Here is a 19,913-nt window from a genome sequence, read left to right on the forward strand (position 1 = left end):
GATGGAGAAGTGTTTCAATAAGCTTGTTTATGTCTACAAAAAAGAAAACCTTGGGGCGCCTGGGTGGCTCAGTCGGTGGAGCGTCCGACTTCGGCTCGGGTCATGACCTCGCGGTGCGTGAGTTCGAGCCCCGCGTCGGGCTCTGTGCTGACAGCTCGGAGCCTGGAGCCCGCTTCCGATTCTGTGTCTCCCTCCCTCTCTGCCCTGCTCATGCTCTGTCTCTCTCTGTCTCTCAAAAAATGAATAAACGTTTAAAAAGAAAAAAGTTGAGGGCAAACCACGACTTTCTAAGTCGCTCTGTGTTTAGCTCTTTGCCGCCGTGCAGACGCCGTGTCTGGAAGCAAGCCTCAGGGCAAAGAATTTTCTGATTCCTCTTTAATGGGGGATTTTACGTTGCCCTGGAAATTGAAATATAACTTAGAGATGCTGACTCATTCTCCAACACAGCCTCACTACGGCAGCCTTAACTCTCAGAAGGAAACCGCAAAATCCAGACCCTGCGTCCAGACTGAAGTTCTTCACGGGCCTATAGGAAACGCCTCTGGGACTCCTGCTGGCCAGGGCCACCGGTGGTCGCGCGGGGCGGGCGTGGGCCAGCCCACTGAGCGTCCTGCCTTCCTCCAGGTCCCAGGGCTCAGGACACACACCTGTGCCGCACCCCATGGGCGTTTGGCAGGCACTTCTGTGCTGCGGGGAGCAGACATGCCCCCTTCACCATCCCCCAGCCCCCCTGCAGCACCACACCCCTGCTGTGCTGTGCTCCGGGAGGGAGGGGCCGCGCGGAAGGCTGTCTCCAGGCAGCCTCGGTGACTGGGGTTTTTCTTCCTGGTGCTTTTTGTAAATAATACAACAAAGCCTATTTTCCGCCAGGCGCCTCCCACCCGGCTGGATGCTGAAGGAGCAGATCTGCCAAGGCCCCCAGGGCCGCTGATCCTACTTGCTGTGCACAGAGCGAGCTCCCCTTCTAGGCGGAGACTCCATAGGGGTGTGTGGGAGAGCACCCCCCCAGGCCCGCAGGCTGGGGGGCCCTGCAAAGCCAGGACAAGGGCCAGGACTCAGAGAACAGGGCTCCACCCTCCCTGCTGCATAATTCATTACTCACAGAGGCTCTGGGGGGCAGGGAGGGTGCACCTGCAGTGCCCATGTCCGCTCCCGCATTTCAGCTTTTTTCTTTCTTCCCAGCCTTGCTGCAAGGGGAATCTGCATATTCCGCTACAGCCTGGCCCTCCAGATGACGGGGGAACACCCGCTATTTGAGGGGAGGGCCCCTCTGGCCTAATTTCCACCAGGCAGGCTTCACATTCCTTCCAACGTGTTAATGAAATCCTCGTTATCAAGCAAACCGCACAGAAGAATGCGTTTTCCCATAGGAATCGGATTATAATTGGGGCTGGCCCTCCTGGGCCTGGTTTCACCATCAGGGAAGCATAGCCAGGGCTAATAACAGCACCATAGACGATGATACAAAAACGATAAATCTTTACGACCATTTAAAATAAGAGAGCTCGCTCCGAGTCCCGTAAAGATGGCCATTTATGGACTGTCCGCATTCTTTTTTTTTTTTTTTTTTTTTTTAATTTTTTTTTTTTCAACGTTTATTTATTTTTTGGGACAGAGAGAGACAGAGCATGAACAGGGGAGGGGCAGAGAGAGAGGGAGACACAGAATCGGAAACAGGCTCCAGGCTCTGAGCCATCAGCCCAGAGCCCGATGCGGGGCTCGAACTCCCGGACCACGAGATCGTGACCTGGCTGAAGTCGGACGCTTAACCGACTGCGCCACCCAGGCGCCCCGGACTGTCCGCATTCTTTATGGGTGAGGCCCCCAAAAGGTAAATCGGTCAAATCAGACTCTCCGCCTAAACCAGTAAGTGGGCAAGAAGAAATCCCAGCCGCCTGCTGAGTCGAATGCCGTGTCTCATTCTTTGTTAACATTCAAGCAGGTAATTTTGGAAGTGGATGGTTTGGCCTGCTACGGTCCAAAGGAAGTGAAAGGTAATCTTTTCTCCTGTTAATTTCCCATATGGGGCAGAGCCCGTGAAAATAATTTCATTGTCCTTTGAGCTCCAAGTTAGGATATTGTTCTCAAAACATATCCTCACAGTAAGGAGATATTTGAGCCTTCAGTGGAGACCCAGTTCGGGATTATCCTTTCTTGGTTCCACTAAGGAAGCCTTGAAGGTGCACAGGCCCCAGGGGGGTTATTGCCCAGGAGTGCCTTTGTCCGCGGCCTTGAACTCAGGTTGGCTGCCCTTGTGGACTCAGGATCCTCAAGGCCTCAGAGTCGGTCAGTCTCGAATTGAGGACGTGAGTTCCTCTAAACCCCACTGCACTTACATCCACCTCAGCAGCCCTCCCAAGTACGAAATGTCATTATTTACATTTTCCAAGTGGAAAACCTGAGGCTCAGAGGAGGTCAACGCTCTTAGCCCAGGCTGACGTGGACGAGAACTCCTGGAGGGGGTCCCTCGATGGCAGCGCCCTCCCAGGCAGACTGAGAAAAGATGTTAGGAGCTGAGCGGGGAGAAAGGGACGCTCCCGGGGGGAAACAGGGGTGCAAAGATTGCAGAAATCCATTCTCCTTGGCCTCCCCCCTACTCTCTGTTACTTTCACCTCCTGGAATACGCTTTCATGGTGTTCATCTGTTGAACGTGGGGGAACTTTTTGATTGAAAAAAAAAAAAAGAAAGAAATGTGTGAATTCTATGGGACTCTACCCCATGAGCAGAGGTTGAGATGCTCTGACAGCTTGCATGATAATTAACTCTGAAAATAAAATTTCTGTAGTATTTTTAAATGTCTTGGAGCTTGGTTTCTAAGACCCTCGGGGCTTATTCCAGAGTGGCAAGAATTTGAGGGATTCAGACTTTCAGGAGCTGGAGCCCCATCACTCTCATGGGTTTCGTCCACCGCGCGACTTCTGACGGGAGGGTCGGGAAGCCTTGGTCCTCACCCCGGTTCTGCTGTTGGCTCCAGGGTGCCCCCCTTTGCCAAGCTTCCTCTCGCCTTGGTTTCTCATCGCGTGTGGAGCAGGCTGATGGGGACAGCCTGGCTCCTCTCTGGGGTCACCGGCCAGGCCCCTCAGCATCGTGAGAGTTGCTGGAAACGCAGAATCTCGGGGCTGCTCCAGACCCGCTGAGTCCGACTCTGCATTTCTGCCAGATCTCCGGGTGATCTGTGCACTTCACGTTTGACAAGTGTCATCTTAGATTTCTAGGCGGTTTTGTGTCTGCAGGCAGTTGACTTTGTTTCTAGAAGCAAGAGAAACAAAGCCATTCTTTTCTGAGAACACACGAGGTAGGCAGTGTTGCCTGCATAGAGGGTCCCCAGGAGTCGTCCTCAGCCTGGATCTGTCGTCTTTTCCCAGAACAACGTGGAAGCGTGACATCGGCTCCACCCTGGCTGCGCCCCAAAGACACATTGTTTCTGCCCACGCACACTTACCCTGCCGTCCCCCTCAGCTCAACTTCCTGTCCCCCAATCCAAGCGCATCTGCGGTTACCCTGGAGAGCTGACTTAATCCTCACCCCTGCTCTGCTTCTCACCTACTCAGGTAGACCTCGAAGGCAGGGAAGAGTTTTCTCCTTTTATACCCCCAGACCTTTGCACCAAGCTGGGCACACAGTCTATTCTCCACGGAGACTTGTTGAATGAGGACTGGGTCGTCACCAGCACCCTAGAACCAGAGGGCTGTTAGGACCACAGCCCGCTGTGCACTGATGCAGAGATGTGATTTGATTGTTCGATAAATTCCTCCGCTGAGTCAACTATTTCCAAATGAAAAGGTGAGCGAGCTGGAAGATGTTACAAAATCATAAAACGGGATGGAAAAAACAGGGATTTAGATATTAGGCTACATACTCCTCCCCTGTTCTGCTCTGAGACCGCATTTGAGGTCATTGGCATTTCTGCGCTGGGAATAGAGGACATTGCATGGTGTCTCCTTGGCTACTATTATGCCTGTTCTTTTCTTCTTTTAAACTATTGGTGCAAACAAACTCTTTGGTGAAGTTTCACATGCAACTCAAAACTCCAATATCAGATTTCCCATATTGTTTTAATAAGGGGTGTTCCCTTGGGGCACCTGGGTGGCTCAGTTGGTTAGGCGACTGACTTCCGCTCGGGTCATGATCTCACAGTTCGTGGTTCGAGCCCCGCGTCGGGCTCTGTGCTGACAGCTCGGAGCCTGGAGTCTGCTCCGGATTCTGTGTCTCCCTCTCTTTCTGCCCCTCCCCTGCTCATGCTCTGTGTCTCTCTGTCTCTCAATAATAAATAAACGTTAAAAAAAATTTTTTTTTAAAAAGAGTGAGTCATTTCCAAAATGTGAATTGTGATCAGAAATAAGCAGAGCCAGCAGGACACTCAGGAGGAGGTGCCCGGCGGGGGTGGGGGGGGATTGGGGCACTTGCACCTGTGCTCCCCAGGGTGCCGACCCTCAGAGTTAACATCAGTCTCTGCAAAAACACGTTCTGTCTGTGACGTCCAGCAAGTCTGACCGCTACAACGTCCTGCAGGGACTCCCCCGTCCCACATCTTAGTACCCCGACCCCCCACCCTCAGCTCCAGCCCCAGGGCTGTCTTTGAAAATGCTGAGGGGGGTGCAGCTTTGAGCCTGGCACTGCTGTTCCCTCCGTCTGCAATGCTCTTCCCCGGTTATCTGAAAGTTTAATTCTTTCACCGTTGTGGAATTTAGGGATCAACGTATGCATCCCTTTCCCCCATTCAACTCGAAGGTACATTTGAGAGACCGGCCATCTTTTTTTCTTAACTCAGATTTCTTTTTAATGTTTACGTAGTTTTGAGACATAGAGACAGGGCGTGAGCCGGGGAAGGGCGGAGAGAGAGGGAGACACAGAATGGGAAGCAGGCTCCAGGCTCCGAGCTGTCAGCACAGCTGGGGCTCGAACTCGGAAACGTGACTGGCCACCTCTTTACTGGGAACTGTGGGACACCACGTGGCATCCATTTAGCTATTTACTATGACCATGCCTTTCCTTCTGTTCATCAAAGCAAACTCTGGCTGCATTGTTTCCCCCAGAAAGATAAGCCCCAGCCCTAACCCTCAGGATCTGTGAATGTGACTTTATTTGAAAACAGGGTCTTTGCAGATGCGATGAAGCCAAGACGAGGTCATTAGGGTGGGCTTGACGTGGTTTTGAGCTCCTGGCGTCCAGAACCGGGAGGGGATACAGGTGGACTGTGTTAGGCTGCCGGTTTGTGGAGCTTCTGCGGGACGGGCGAGGACGTCGTGCACGCTCCTCTTCCAGGTGTGGTGCGAATACGACCCGCTCCGTCCGGTGTGTGCCTCCCGCCCTGCGCAGGGCTGCGCCGGCCCCCGCGAAGCCCCGCTCTCCCTCGGCCGGCCCGCTTCCCTGCAGGCGGCTGCTTCACGAGCAGGGGCAGGGCAGGTCCCAGGTTCCGGCCGTCTCCCCCGTTCCGCACAGCTTCCGCGACCACAGGGCCTGGAGCACAGTAGGCTCTTCATACTCATTTTTGGATGAAATCCTATTAATTTGGTGTTTACGATTTATAGTATTTATTTAGAATTTAGTACTAATACTAAACAAATTCGTGTTTTCTCCGATGGTGAGAGTGTCTGGGTTAAGAAAACGTGCCCAGTTTAGTCACTAAAGCTGAATATGCCGGAACATATCTTCAACCGTATTCACGAACCCGGCCTGGATGACCAGAATTCCCCGGGAAGAACTGACCGTTCCTTTTTGTCGGACGGCTCGCTCGCCCTCCCCCGGCCCCGGCACCCGTCTGCTGCCGTTTGCTCGCGGCCGTCCTGCTTCTTTCCTCGGCGAGCCCTCCCTGGCCGCGGGGTACTCTGCCCTCGCCCTCCGCTTGCCCTGGACACGGCCTCCTCGCCTCCCCCCTGCCACCCCCGCACCTGCCGCCCTGTGCCCCCCAGCCCCGGCTTTTCTTCTGCTGGAAGCTTCTTTGAAGGATCTTACGTCTCCTGGGGCTCCTCATAACTCCACGGGGCCCCAAAAGTCATATCTTCCAGGGGCACCAAAGCCCTGTATTCAACTGGACACAGCAACTGATTTCACATGAGCTCCCAAAGCTCAGCTGGTGAGACCTTCGGTCTTATTCTTCTGTTCCTGCCTTGTGCATGCGTGCGTGTACGTGTGTGTACATGTGCGTGCGTGTGCATATAGGTGCCTATCTGTGCATGTATGTGTGTGGGTGCGTGTGTGTTCGTGCATGTGTGGAATGTGGTGTGGAGTGTGAGTGCATGTGTCGGGGGTGGTGTGGGGGGCGGTGTGTGTGTGGGGGGGATGGGCACGTGCAGGACACACGTGGGGCGTGTGGAATGCACGCATGCGTGTACGTGTGACCCCAGCTGGTTAGTGAAACCAGAGGCCACGTCCGGAACCCTCGTGCCCTCTGATCCCCGAGTTGCCTCGGTTTATCCCAGGCCCCTCTTGGCAGGTACGGCTCTGAGTCCGGGAGAGCCGAGTGTCCCTCCCTTTGTCACGAGGAAAAAGCTGGGAACACGCTCATCGGATGTCTGCCCCGGGGAGGGAGCTGCGGCCCAGGCCCCCCCCCACCCCCACTCAGCACGCGGTCATGCGCGGCACCTTTTGAGGAATCAGCCCGTTGGTGCCGTGGCTGCCTGTCGGGGAAGATCGTGTCTTCACACAAGCGGCTACGCGGCTGGGACCGTGCGTGGAGCCCTGTACGTCTTGACTCCCACCTCGATGGAGACTCTAAAACGTATCCTTGGTAAGGACCGCGGGTTTTCTGCTGCATGGCCCGGCCCTCACAACACGTCAGGGACGGCGTTACGGCTTTTTACGTCTGCAGCGAACAACAGTGTGGACATCGATAACTGGGCCACAAAGTCTGCTACTAACGCGTCTAAGTTGGAAATTGAAATGAAAAAGCCAAGGTTTTCATCGGGCAAATTTTTTAGGAGCTCAAAAGCTTTAAAGAATTCTTTCAAATGCATGTCAGTGGCGCTTCTGAGATTTACAGCTGGGCCGAGAGCCCGAGCAGGGCCGTTTGGTCCTGCTGTTGGGACACCGTGCCGGCTACGTCGAGAGCTCTGGCCGTGGGGCCTTTGACCTCAGCCGGCAAATCAGGCCCTGCTGGCCCAGTGCACACACACAGAGGTGAGCAGACATCCTGGCCGGGGACCGAGGGCGTCGGCCTCCCTGAGGGCATCTGGGTTACTTCAGGGAGGGCCCGCGCCCTCTCCAGGCACCCCCCGCCCCCAACCAGACAGGAGGACGATAAGAACATTCCAGCCTGGTGGCGGGGCCTGGCCTCCCTGCGTGGGGACAGACCTTCCCCAAACGTTCCGTCTCCAATGAGCCCTAGAATCCTGGAGACTCAGGGTGGGAGGGGACCCGAAGGAGGTCTGTTCAGGTGACCCACACCCCAGGGTCAGTGTCTCAACAATGTGCTCTTACGTAACCTCTTCTTGCCCCGGGTGGTATTTCTTTCCAATTTTTGAAATAATTACATACTCACAGGAAGCCATAAACCACGTAGAGGGAGCTCTTCGCCGTGTCCTCCGATGGCAACACGCTGCGTAACTGGGGTGCCGCTTCACCCCCGGGAAACTCACACCGTTGCAAGCCGCAGTTCATTCCGATTTCGCCAGTTTCACATCCGCGGGTCCGTGCGCGTGGCTCCCTGCCATCTGTGTCCCCCGAATATTCTCTGTTCTTGCGTGGCCCCAGGCCCCGTGTCACCACACGCGGAGAAGGCGGGCCTCGTGTCCGGGCCCGTGCAATTTTATCACAGGTATAGATTCTCACCTGCCGCCACAGCCAAGAGCCAGAACCGCTCTACCCCCACGCGGCCCCTTCAGGCCCATCCTTTGCGGCCACACCTCCCCCCGCCCCCCCCCCATTCCTCACTCCTGGCAACCTCTGATCTGGTCTCTGTCTCTGGGATCTTGTTCCAGCAGGAATGTTCTATAAGTGGAATGATAACAGTGGGCCTTTCGAGATTGGGATTTTCCAGTCCGCAGGATTTTCTTGAGCTCCGTTCAAGTTGTATGCATCCATAGTTTGTTCCTGTTACTGCTACCTGGGGTCCCACACGGTGGATGTGCCCCTCTGTCCAGCCGTGCATCTGTCGGGAGACATTTGGATTGCTTGCTGTTTGCGATTATTCTGAACACAGCTTCCGTGAAGCTTTGTGTGAACATAGATTTCATTTCTGAGATGAACCTCCAAAAGTGCAATTACTGGGTCATATGATAAGCGCGTGTTTAGTTTTGTTTTTGTTTTAATGTTTATTTTTGAGAGACAGAGAGAGTGCGAACAGGGGAGGGGCAGAGAGAGAGAGAGAGAGACAGAATCTGAAGCAGACTCCAGGCTCTGAGCTGTCAGCACAGAGCCCGATGCGGGGCTCGAACTCACGAATGGTGAGATCATGATCTGAGCGTCTGAAGTCAGACGCTTAACCTACTGAGCTACCCAGGCACCCCTGTTTTTGTTTTGTTTTTTAAGAAACTGCCGAACTATTTTCCAGAGGGACCATGCCATATTTCTAGCAGGAACGTAGGAGTAAGTTTTGTTTCTCACATCCTTGCCAGCACTTGGTATTATCATTATTTTTTATTTTAGCCATTCTGATATAATATGTCACTGTGGTTTTGATTTCTACTTCCCTAGTGGCCAATGGCGTTGAATTTCTTTTCACGCACTTATTTGCCACCTGTGTATCCTGTATCCTGACGTGCCTGCCTACGTCATTTACCCGTTTTCTAATTGGATGTCTTGCTTTTTTGCTGTTGAGTTTTGAGCTCTTTATATTATATAGATAAAAAGCATCTGCTGGATATGTGGTTTGCAAACATCTAATTCTTTTTTTAAAGTCTATTTATTTATTTTGAGGGAGGGAGAGAATCCCAAGCAGGCTCCGTGCTGTCAGCACAGAGCTGGATGAGGGGCTCGAACCCACAAACTGTGAGATCACAAACTGCGCCAAAACCAGGAGTCGGACACTTAACTGACTGAGCCCTCCAGGCGCCCCAATATTTAATTCTATTCAATATTCTCTTCCCATCCTCCTCAATCACTGTCTTTTGCATAATAAAAGTTTTTAATTTTAATGAGGTCCAGTTTATCACTTTGTCTTTTAGAAATTATGCGCTTGGTTTCTATTCTAAAACCCTGAGGATGTATAGGTTCTCTCTGATATTTTATTCTAAAAATGTTATGGTTCTACACTTGGCGTTTAAACCCATGATGCTTTCATACTTGTCTTGCAAGAGGTATCACAGTCAGGGTCCATATTTTCCCTAGAGATGTCCTGTCGCTCCAGAACCCTTTGTTCAAAAGTCTGTCAATTCCCCCACTGAATCGCTTTCGCAACTTTGCCAAAATTCAGGTGGTCATATAGGTGTGGGACCGTTTCTGGGTTCTGAGTTCCCTGCCATGGACCCGGTCCTCCCCCAACACCACCCTGTTTTTGATTACTATGGCTACACAATCAGCATTCACATCCGGCAGATCCCTCCCATTTTGGTTCTCTTTTTAAAAATTGTTTTAGCTGGGGTACCTGCGTGGCTCAGTCGGTTAGGCATCCGACTTCGGCTCAGGTCATGATCTTGCAGTTCATGAGTTCAAGTCCCGCGTCGGGCTCTGTGCTGACGGCTCGGAGCCTGGAGCCTGCTTCCGATTCTATGTCTCTCTCTCTCTCTGCCCCTGCCCCGCTCATACTCTGTCTCTCTCCCTCAAAAAAAAATAAACATTAAAAAAATAAATAAAAGAAAAGAAAACCTTGCTCGGATCAATCTGTGGGTCCAGTGGGGAACAGACGTCTTTATTATGTTGACTCCTCGGTGCAGGAACGCGGCGAACTCTTCACGTTGCCTTCGCCTTTTCTCCCATCGACATTTTGTAACACGCAGCATGACGATATTGCTCGCGCTCCGTTGATACTAAATACACGTTTCCTTCGGAGCAGTTATAAACGGTATTATTTTTCATTTCCGCTCCCGGACGGTTGCTGTCCGCCTATGTGAATGTGGTCGGTCCGCGTGTGTTCATCTTGCGTTCTGAGTCCTCTCTGAGCTCACTGTAAGCTCTCGGGGCTTAACTGTAGATTCCGTGGGATTTCCTCCATAGACGATCTTGTGTTCCGTCAATAGAGACCATTTCCTTTCTTCCTTTTCCATCCAAACGCCTTTTTTCTTGGCTTATCGCTCCAGTGACAACTTTCACTACTGCCTTGGGTGGCCAGGCCTTCCCAACCTTCCGGAGAAATAGTCCATCCTTTCCATCGAGCCCGATGTTAGCTGTGGGTTTCACCTACCAGTCGGCACACCGCGCTGGTCTCGTTTGCTTCTTTAACAAATCGCCACAGATTTTGCAGCTTAGAACGGCACACATGTTCACTTTGACGCTTCCGGACTCAGAAGTCTACAGTCAAGATGTCTTCGGGCGCGCTCCCTCTGGAGCTCAGGGACAGCCCGCGGCCAGGCGTCTGCTCTGACCTTGGGAAAGTTTGAAGGTGGACTGCTTTTCAGCAGTGATACAATTAATGGTTCCTGGACAAACAAAATCACAACGTCTGCTCTGGGTAGATTTAGGGAAACCCTAGCACAGAATATTTGAAGTCAGGCCTCAGAAAATCCAAGCTGCAGGCTCTGTACAGATATCCCCACAGAGTGAGCACTCGTTGTTCTTCAGACTACTGTCCCCTGTTTGTGGCTGGACAGACCCAGGCAGGGAAGACTAAGGGATTCTCTTCCTGAGCGGCAGGAGACCCTCACCCTTGCAGAGCCACGTGCCTTCCTGTCCCAAGTCCCAACAGAGGAGCATTTGTGCCTCCCTCCCTTCTCTTCCCTCGTCCTCTTTGTCCTCTGAGCACCTGCCACGCAGGTTGTCCAGCACCCGTCCGCTTTCTCAGTGAGGCGGGCTTCCACTACCGGCCCCCGCTGTCCCTCGTCCCCTGTCCCTCGCCCACTCTCGGACCAAGGCTGCAGCCTTGGAGGGAGCAGCTTGGGGCTGGAAATGGGCTTTGCTGGATTTCCCAGGGTCAGTGCAGGCCAAACTGTGTAGTCAAGGCATCATAAGTGCTCCTGGCTGGGGACCATCTGCGGCTTCGTCTCAGGGGTGGCTCTTGCGTGGGCAGCGGCGGGACGGTGGAGCCTTTCGGAAGGCCGGGAAGCTGCCCCAGGGCGGATAATGGGGAGTTGAAACCCCAAGAGGCGCCAGGGCAGCTTGGCGGCCTTGCCTAACGACAGACTCCTCTTGCAATGAGGAGAGAAGACCACATTTTGTTGTTGTTTTTCGCATCGTCTCTCTCCTTTTTTTAATGAAAAACCAGTGTTTTTCATTAGGAGCTCAATGGGCGTTCTTGGAAGGACAACGCTTCGTGTTGCAGAAACCCTTGGATGGTAGGACGTCGAGAGCCCCCGGGGGCTGCCGTCGCGTGTCTCTAGCGCGCCCGGTTACTGTAGACACTAGCTGTGCCCCTTGGATGTTTCCAAACGCCCCCGCGGGGAGCAGACTGCCCTCCCTCGAAAAACCTGACCTGGGGTTATTTCAAAGGCTGTGTGCTCACTGTTGGTGAGGATTGATCCTCTGGAGACAGTGTTTTTCCAAGGGAGTGGGAAGGAAGGTGCTACTTGGAACGCCGGTCGCCCACCACATTAACTGTGTCCTTTCTGCCCCCGCGTGGTGGCCTTTTGAGGCTCAGTGGATGAAGCCTCCGCTCAGGGCCGAGGGGCCCACGAAGGGCCCTGAGCAGTGGAAATGATGGCAGGCCGCTTCAAAGCCCACGTCTCTAGCGTTTGCTTTTAGGAAAAACTACTTGTCTTCTACGTTCTTAATAAAAAATAAAGCACACGTACACACACACACGCTGTTAGAGCCACATTCCACTCCCCGGGATGTTTTCCTTCGAGACGGCTGCGTCCGGGAGGCCGGGCTGGGCCAGGCACCAACCTCACTCCCTTCACCAGCCTCCAATCATTTATCTAACCACACGCCCCACTTCCAGGCAGCGGGAGGACGCGCACGCTTGTTCGGGGCAGTGGCGGGGAGGGGGGGGGGGGTCCTGTCTCTGCAGATCAGCTTGGAGGCTGAGCCCTGCCCGGCCCGGTGGAGGGGCCCCCCGTAGAGCAGCCCCGCCCTGGACGCCCCCGCCTGCACACGCTCTGTTCGTGCTCTTCGGGCTGGTGGCACTTGCCCGCCTTTGGTTTCACAACTCGGGGGTGGGGAGGAAGAGGCCGGAAGTGAAGGCTGGAGCCGATTGTATGGTGTCTGCGTCCATCGAGTTCCAGACCTGGGTTTGAACTGAGTAGCTTGCTGGAGCGTCTCGGGGGCCTGCTGGCTGCTTCAGGGCCAGGGTGCCGCCTCTCTGTCCTCATCCTGCCGGCTGGCCGAGGCCCAAGGGTGTGGGGAACATCAGAAGAAGCACGTTTGGCCTTGGCACGGCTCCTCCCCACGACGGCGGTGACACTGCGGGCCACGGATGTGACTGCGGCTGAGAGGTTATCCGAGAAGCTGGGAGGTTCTCCGCAGGCCACGTGATGCTTGGGACAGCGGGTACCTGGGAACACTAGTGATCTGCACCCCAGGTCCCAGCCACCAGCAGGACAAACCACATCTGCCAGGGTAAGAGCGAGGCTGCCTGGGGACAATGGACAGGCAGATGCTGAGGTGGAGTCCAGTATTTTCCGACCCAACTCACCCGCTGTTAGAAACAAAACGGGACTCATCAACCCGCTCACCACAAGCGGGCAGGTGGCATGGACGGCTCAGAGCCAAGCTGTGGCCCAGTTGTCTTCTATCCCCCAGACGTGGGGACACGTTAGTGCTTCTCCTCTGAGTTCCTTACGTCCCTCAGGGCCCGGCACTGGGATGTCGGATGGCACAACACTGATGAGGGTTACACTTTCTGTTTCAATTTGTTTTTAAATTTTTTTAAAATGTTCATTTATTTTTGAGAGAGAGAGAGAGACAGAGCACAAGCAGAGGAGGGGCAAAGAGAGAGGGAGACCCAGAGTCCGAAGCGACTCCAGGCTCTGAGCTGTCAGCACAGAGCCCGACGCGAGGCTCGAACTCATGCACCGTGAGATCATGACCCGAGCCGAAGTCGGCCGCTCAACCGACTGAGCCACCCAGGCGCCCCTTCTATTTGGATTTAAATTCTTTGCCCTCTGATTTCTTGAGCCAGCAGAGTTTATCTCTTCTGCCTTGGGACCCGCACAGTTATTGTCTGCCCAGCTGCCGTGCTTCTGGGCACACCTACGTCACGGTGCTCTGGGGGTGAGGGGTTGCCGGGCGTGTCTCCAATCCAAGGATCAGTTAGCTCACACCTTCTCTCATTAGATGCCCCCTGGCCTTAACGATTACCACACGGACGCCCCGGTGTGGAGCCATCACCCGGGCGTGCCCAGCTTCAGGCACCTCGAAGCCTTCTCCCTCTCAGCCAGCTCTGCGCCAGGAAGTGGGGACCAACCGGGAGACGTGCCGCCGTGGCCCCTGCCCCTGGATTTGGCGGCGGCCCCCTCCGCCCCCCTCTCCACTGAGTCTTGACATCACATACAGTTTGATGCACTTTGCCGTATTGAATCTAATTCGTAGGAAACACTGATCCCGCCCTCCTGTCTCGGCTGGTCTCTGGTGTCTCAGTCAATTCCCAGCTCTCCACGTGGTTTGCGCTGTTCGCGGCTGACGTCCCCCGGGCCCTCCGCTCCCCCCAGGACCGCCACCTTCCAGGCTGTTTCGTCCCGCGTGCAAAACACGAAACCGGCCTCGTGTTACACAACCGCGTGTCCTGGGTCTCTGCGTTGGCTCCACTTTCCCACATACCGGTTTGGACCTACCGTGCAACTCCCTCTCCTGAAAGGCTCTCTGTCCAACAGATAGTTTGGGGACGTCCGCGGAATCGGGTGCTTCGTTTGGTGGTAGATGGAAAGCCCTACCTTCAGAGGGCTCACAGCATGGTAGGGTCGGACCTCAGGACACAGTATCCGCTTTGGGCAGGTCACAGATTCCAGAACCTTCCAGGCAAGTGGACAGCAGCGATGACACATGCAGACCGTCATGGATGGACACAACGCAGGAAACCCTGTGCCACGTCCGGGATTTTAGGGACAGACGTTCGGGAGCCCCGCTGGTTAAAACAGTGGGCTACAGGAGGATAGCAGACCAAGAGCGGTCTACGGCAGCAGGTGCCCAGGAGAATCGCTCATCATGACGGCATGAACACAAGCAGGGGGTGGAGGGTGGCAGGAGCCAAGGGGTGGGAGGGCTGTGGGGTTAGCTTAAAGAGGGACCATGGTGGCCTGTGTTGGGTGACCATCGAGCAAAGACCCAAATGCACTGGGGAAGCGAGCCCTGAAGAAGAAGAGAGTCGAGGCCTCCAGACGGGTCTATAAGTCAGGGCTCTGCTGTGACGGCCACGTGGCTTCCACGTGTGGCTCACTGACCGGTGCTGCTCACACGGCCACACTCCAAGTGCACAGATGGCATCCCTCCGTCTCCCGTGGGATGCACAGGCCAAGCCACAAGGTGATGGCCGGGGGGTTCTAGCAATCGTTGGTAACAACGATCCAGTCTCTCGTGGCATACGTGGCATACGTGTGATTGGGTAGGAGAGAAGGGGACACTCAGATGGCTCGGTCCAAACTGCCACCAGCGGGGCCGCCCGGGGAGTCTATCTCAGGGCCTCGATGGGTCTGTGCAAGACCCTCTGGCCTTGGGGCCCGGGGCTCACGGGAGGCACCGAGGGTGCCACCGGGGTGGTGGTCCAGAGCCTGGGCCGGCCCCCCTGAAGCCCGGGCCTGGTCCCCTCCAGGTTCACAGTCAACATCGGCACATCTAGAACTACCCTATAAACCACACTAGCACGTGACTTTGCAGCCTGCCTCACTTGGCCCCATGGGGCGCGAAGGCGGGAGACGCCCTTGCGTGGGTAGAGCACAGTCACGCTTCCTCCTCCTCCGTCATGATACACGCTCGGCACCCCCTTGTTTCTCCGAACGGAAGAGATCCGGGCGTGCCTGCACGTCCCCGCCGAGGCTGTGGCCTCACCGACACCTTCATTGTCTAGGTCGTGGGGCAGGGTTGGGGGAAGGTCTTCTCCCCCTCCCCCAGGGGGGTGCGGGGGCTCAGCCAGCAGTCAGGCCCAAGGCTTGTTCTGCCTCCTCCCTCCCTTGTCCACTTGGGTCGTGATACCTGGACACGGCCCGCGCATCCTTGTGGCCCCGTGCCGGGCAGAGAGGGGCCCCGTCGATGTTGCTGAATGCGAGCCCCAGAAATCGAGGACAGGCACGGCAGGGGCCTTGCCGCCGTGCGTTGCTCCCCTGCACGGCTCTCTCTGTAACACACTTCGTGGACCCGCTTGTTGCTGCAGCCCCTTCCCGACCTCCGTCGACTCAGAAACCGGGGCTCAGGCGCCCGGTGTCTCTCACCTTCAGCCGGGAGAGGAGGCCCTGTAACCAGGGCGCGTCTGCAACGGAGCAGGTGCCCCGGCCCACCCCTGCCCACCCTTTCCATCGGGGGGTCCCTGGGGGCCTGGTTTGGAGAACAGGAGGGAGGTGGGTGGGGGTGGGGCCCTGCAAGGAAAACAATATGGATCTTTCTGCTCCAAGAGATTGGACCTGAGCCAAAGTCAGCCAAGAGCCCAGGACCACAGGACCCAACTGTGCCGAGCATCCACCCCCTCACCTGCCCAGGTCCTGGGGTATAGACATCCCTCCCCCACCACCCGGGTCCCCGGGGGTGCACACACCCCTCCCCCACCGCCTGGGTCCCGGGGGGTGCAACTCCTGAGGGAGGCCGCTCTTCTGTAAGTCGGGAGCTGCCCTCCTGACACAGCATCTCCCGTGCCCCCTTTTGGCCCCTGGCACACTCACTGACCATGGGGATCAGTCTTGGTATTTCCCCTCCCAGGGCAGCCCCGGGCGAGGGAAGTAGCCGGGCGGGCACAGCCTTGCCTTCATTGGAGCCATAGCCAGCGATGGGCCTTCAGAGGGCCCTGGAGCGGCCGGGTCTGCTTAGGGCACAAAGCCGTGTGCCCTGCTGCGGAAGGAGCACGCCGGGTCCCCAGGGCACACAGGGGAGCACTTAGGGGATTCTGTCGCTCCCGACAACTGTGGCGAATGTCCACACCCGGTCCCTCCGACCATGGGTTTTCTGGTTTGCATTATTTTTCTTATGAACTTGAGACTGTCCCTTTGTCAAGAAGTTTGGGCAGCCTCAGGGTGACCCAGAGACCACTGCAGACATACAGGGCATTATGCCTCATCAGGGAGCCTGTGTCTTCACCTCACGGTGGGGAGGCGGCCAGTGCCTGCTCTTGGAGCTCTCCCTGCTCCTTCCCTGTAAAGGGGGTGCTGGGAAGAAGACACGGGGGCCCTAGCTGCTCTGGGCCCCATCTGGCCTCCTCGGGTCCCACTAAGCTGCTGTGGGTCGCAGTCCCGTGGAGACCCCCACCCCCTCTCCTGGGGAGAATCCACCTACGAGGAGAAAGGAAGCCTTGGCCGTGATAGCCCCTCCCCTATCTCAAGCCAGGAACTGAGCAGAGATGTGATCAGCTTGGCAGAAAACGTTCCCCCGGATTCTCCGAGGAGGCTTGCGGGGGGCGTGTGACATGCATCAGGGTCCCGCGGACCTCACGTCCTGCCCTCTGCTTGCGGGCCAGAGGCCAAGGTCGCTGACGTGCCGAGCTCCTGCCTAGAGGTGACCACTGGTCCCGTGCTCTCGAAATAGAAGGTGAAGGTGCTTCCTCGGACCAAATCGTGCCAAGTAAACACACACGTGTTTGCTCTCTTTGTTGGTCCTCCAGGACTTGGGTCCTGTGGAGATCAGAGCGCTTCCCGGCCAGACTCCGGCCCTAGATGTGAAGCCGGAGGAAATGGCCTCAAAGGAGCAGCAGGTGCTTGGTGGCTTCCACTTTTCCCTTCCCCCACCCGAATGCGTGCGGGCGGCAGGGACCTCGGCACGGGGCCCTGGAGTGCCGTGTCACCACCACGCAGGCTTCACCTGAACTCGGCCTCAGCTGTATCACCCAAAACCGGTCCTCCGAGAACCCCGACTGGTCCGAGGAGCAGAAGGCTACAATGAGACTAAGCAGACACGTGTAGGGGCACGTGGGGACCTCGGCCCCGCCACCTCACCAAACAGCCCGAGTGAGGGCAGACCCTCCCTGGCTGTGGGGGCAGCTGTGGCACCTGTCCCAACGTGAGTAGAGAAGACAGTGCGGGGGCAGGGCGCCCTCCAGGACGTGGGCACCGCGGACGCAAAGTGGGCAGAGGCAGGGACCTTCCTGCACGAAGAAGAGGACAAACCCATCTGTCCACCACCCAGCTGGCCGTGTGGCCGTGAGGCATCCGGTACGGGCTCCTGAGGGGACACGTGATGGTCTCGGCCGCAGGCGGCTGGCCAGGCACCCGGGAAGGGGCTGCTCCGTCTTGTGCCCAGAAAGTTACATCAACAGGTGAAGCCACCGCAGGTACAGGGGGCCGAGCGCTCAGACGTTCCCGTGCTGGGTGAACAGTGCTCACGTCCAGTGCCCACACCTGCCAGGGCTCAGAGCCTCGTCTCGTCCTCAGTGTCGTTCGCGGCTGTTGTCTCCCCGGATCTCCTGCCGGCTGCTCCCCCGGCCCATCCCAGCCCCCAACTCTCCACCGCCGCCCCCATTCACTGCCCTGTTTCCCGCTGCGGACAGCCCGGCCTGTCCTGTGCCTCTCGGGGGTCCCTGCAACTGCCTGCTGAGCACGATGTCACCGGTTCTGCTCCAAGAGGCGAGGGGCTGAGGCTCAGAGAGGAAACGACAGATTGAAAACCACTCACTTCCAGGAGAAGGAAGCAGGCAGCATGGAGGGGCGCCTCCCGGGAGTGGGAAGCAGGACGGGGCTCTGCACGGCGGCAGGGGTGAACAGTTTCCTGGGTTTGAGAGGTGGCTTCCAGGCAGAGGCATCACACGTGTTCGGGGGTCGGGAGCAGCTTCATGGTCAGGGCAGTGTTTGCAAGAGGGACCCCGGACTTTTGAGTGGACCCCTGAGCCTCTACGGGGAGTGGCCAGCACACGTGGACAGCCCCCATGTTCAGAGCGTGTGCTCCTTTGTGGGTGTGGTGAGATCCAGTCTGCTACCGTTTCGTTGAGGATTTTTGCCTCTGAATTTGTGAGGGACGTCGGTGTGCATTTTTCTTTTCTTTGGATGTCTTTATCCGGTTTTGGGGTCAGGGTGATGTTGGCCTTACAGAGTGAACTAGAAAGTGTTCCTTCCTCCTCTATTTTCTGGATAGCGTTTTTTTCCTCCTTTAAACGTATGATAGAATTCACCGGTGAGGTCATTTGGGCCTGGCATTTCTTTGTGAGCAGATTTTCAATGGCTAGTGTAATTCTTTTTTTTCACTTGTTACACATCTTTTCAGATTTTTTATTTCTTCTTGAGTAAGTTTTCGTAATTGTGTTTTTCTGGGGATTTGTCCGTTTCGTCCCAGTTGTTGAGTTTGTTGGCATAAAGTGGTTCAGAGTCTTCCCTTTATAATCTTTTTAATTTCTGAGCACACAGTGGCAATTTCCTCCCCTTCTTCATGGTTCTGGTGATCTGTGTCTCTTCTTACCTGTTCCTGTTTAATCTCACAGAAGGTTTGTCAATTTTGCTGGTTTTCAGACAAATGACTTTCGATTTCGTTGTTTGTCCCTCGTTTTTCCGTTTCATTGTCATTGCTCTCATGCCTGCATTTATTACTTAATTTCTTCTGCTTGCCTCGGATTTAGTTTGCTATTATTTTCCAAGATTCCTTTTGTGAAAATTTAGATTATTGATTTAGGTGTTCTCTCCTTTTGTCGGATAGGCGTTTAAAGCTGGAACTATCCTTCTAAGCTTTACGATAGCCGCATCCCATAAACTTTGACATGTTTTGTTTTCACTTTCATATAGAGATCCTCACCCTTTTACAGTGGGGTCACATCCTGATAAACCCATTGTAAGCGGAAAACACTGTTCAGTTGAAAATGCGTTTCGTACACCTAACCTGTGAACATCTCAACTTAGAAGAGCCGACCTTAAATGTGCTCGGAACACTCATATTAACCCACAGCCGGATAAAACCATCTCACACAAGGCCTATTTTATAGCTAAGTCTTGAACACCTCATGTGATTTATTGAGTACCGTACTCAAAGTGACAGATTCCTGGGTATAGGACGGTTGTCAACGTGTCTCTTGTTTTCCCCCGTGACCCTCCCCCCCAGCCGACGGGGAGCTAAGGCCCAGGGACACAGGCCAGCATCATGAGAGAGGACCGGGCCACATGTCACTATCCTGGGACAAGATCCAAATTCAAACCTCCAAGTACTGAAATGTATCACGTTTGCCCCATTGTGAAGTCAAAAAGTCATAAGTCAAACGTCCTAACTTGGAGACCATCTTACGTACGCCAAATTCTCCTGTAAATGAAACTCCACTTTGGGGCAAAGGTGGCCAGCGGGCTTTTGTCTAGAGCAATCCTCCCCAGGTAACATCATAAATGCAAACCAATACCGGGAGGTCCCAGAGTCGCTGACGTTATAGAGGAATCGCGCCTCGGTTGTAATTTGGATCTTCCCTCACCCTACTGACACCTCCACCCCCCACCCCCTGCCCACCCCCTCCCCAAATTCTGCTGAAAGACAAAGGGCCGGGCACCATCCTGTAAGGCCCAGAAATGGGACAGACCACTTGGAAGGTGACCAACGATCCCAGCCGAGAGGGGAGTGTGGTGAACAGTAGGTGACTTAGCTGGGGTCCCACAGCTAATAAGCAGCAGAACCAGGATTCGAACCCACATCCGTCAGACTCTGAAATCTGACACCATGACTTAAACTTGCTTCCACCCCCGGTGAGCACCAAGGGAGCACAAAGAAATCCCATATATGTTTCATGAGGCCCCATAATAACATGGGAAGACCACGGCCCTGATAATAGTCTCCAAGTTCAGCT

Source organism: Puma concolor, chromosome B2, assembly GCF_028749965.1.
Source record: "Puma concolor isolate L17-30 chromosome B2, mPumCon1.1.hap2, whole genome shotgun sequence".
In the NCBI taxonomy this organism is placed as follows: domain Eukaryota; kingdom Metazoa; phylum Chordata; class Mammalia; order Carnivora; family Felidae; genus Puma; species Puma concolor.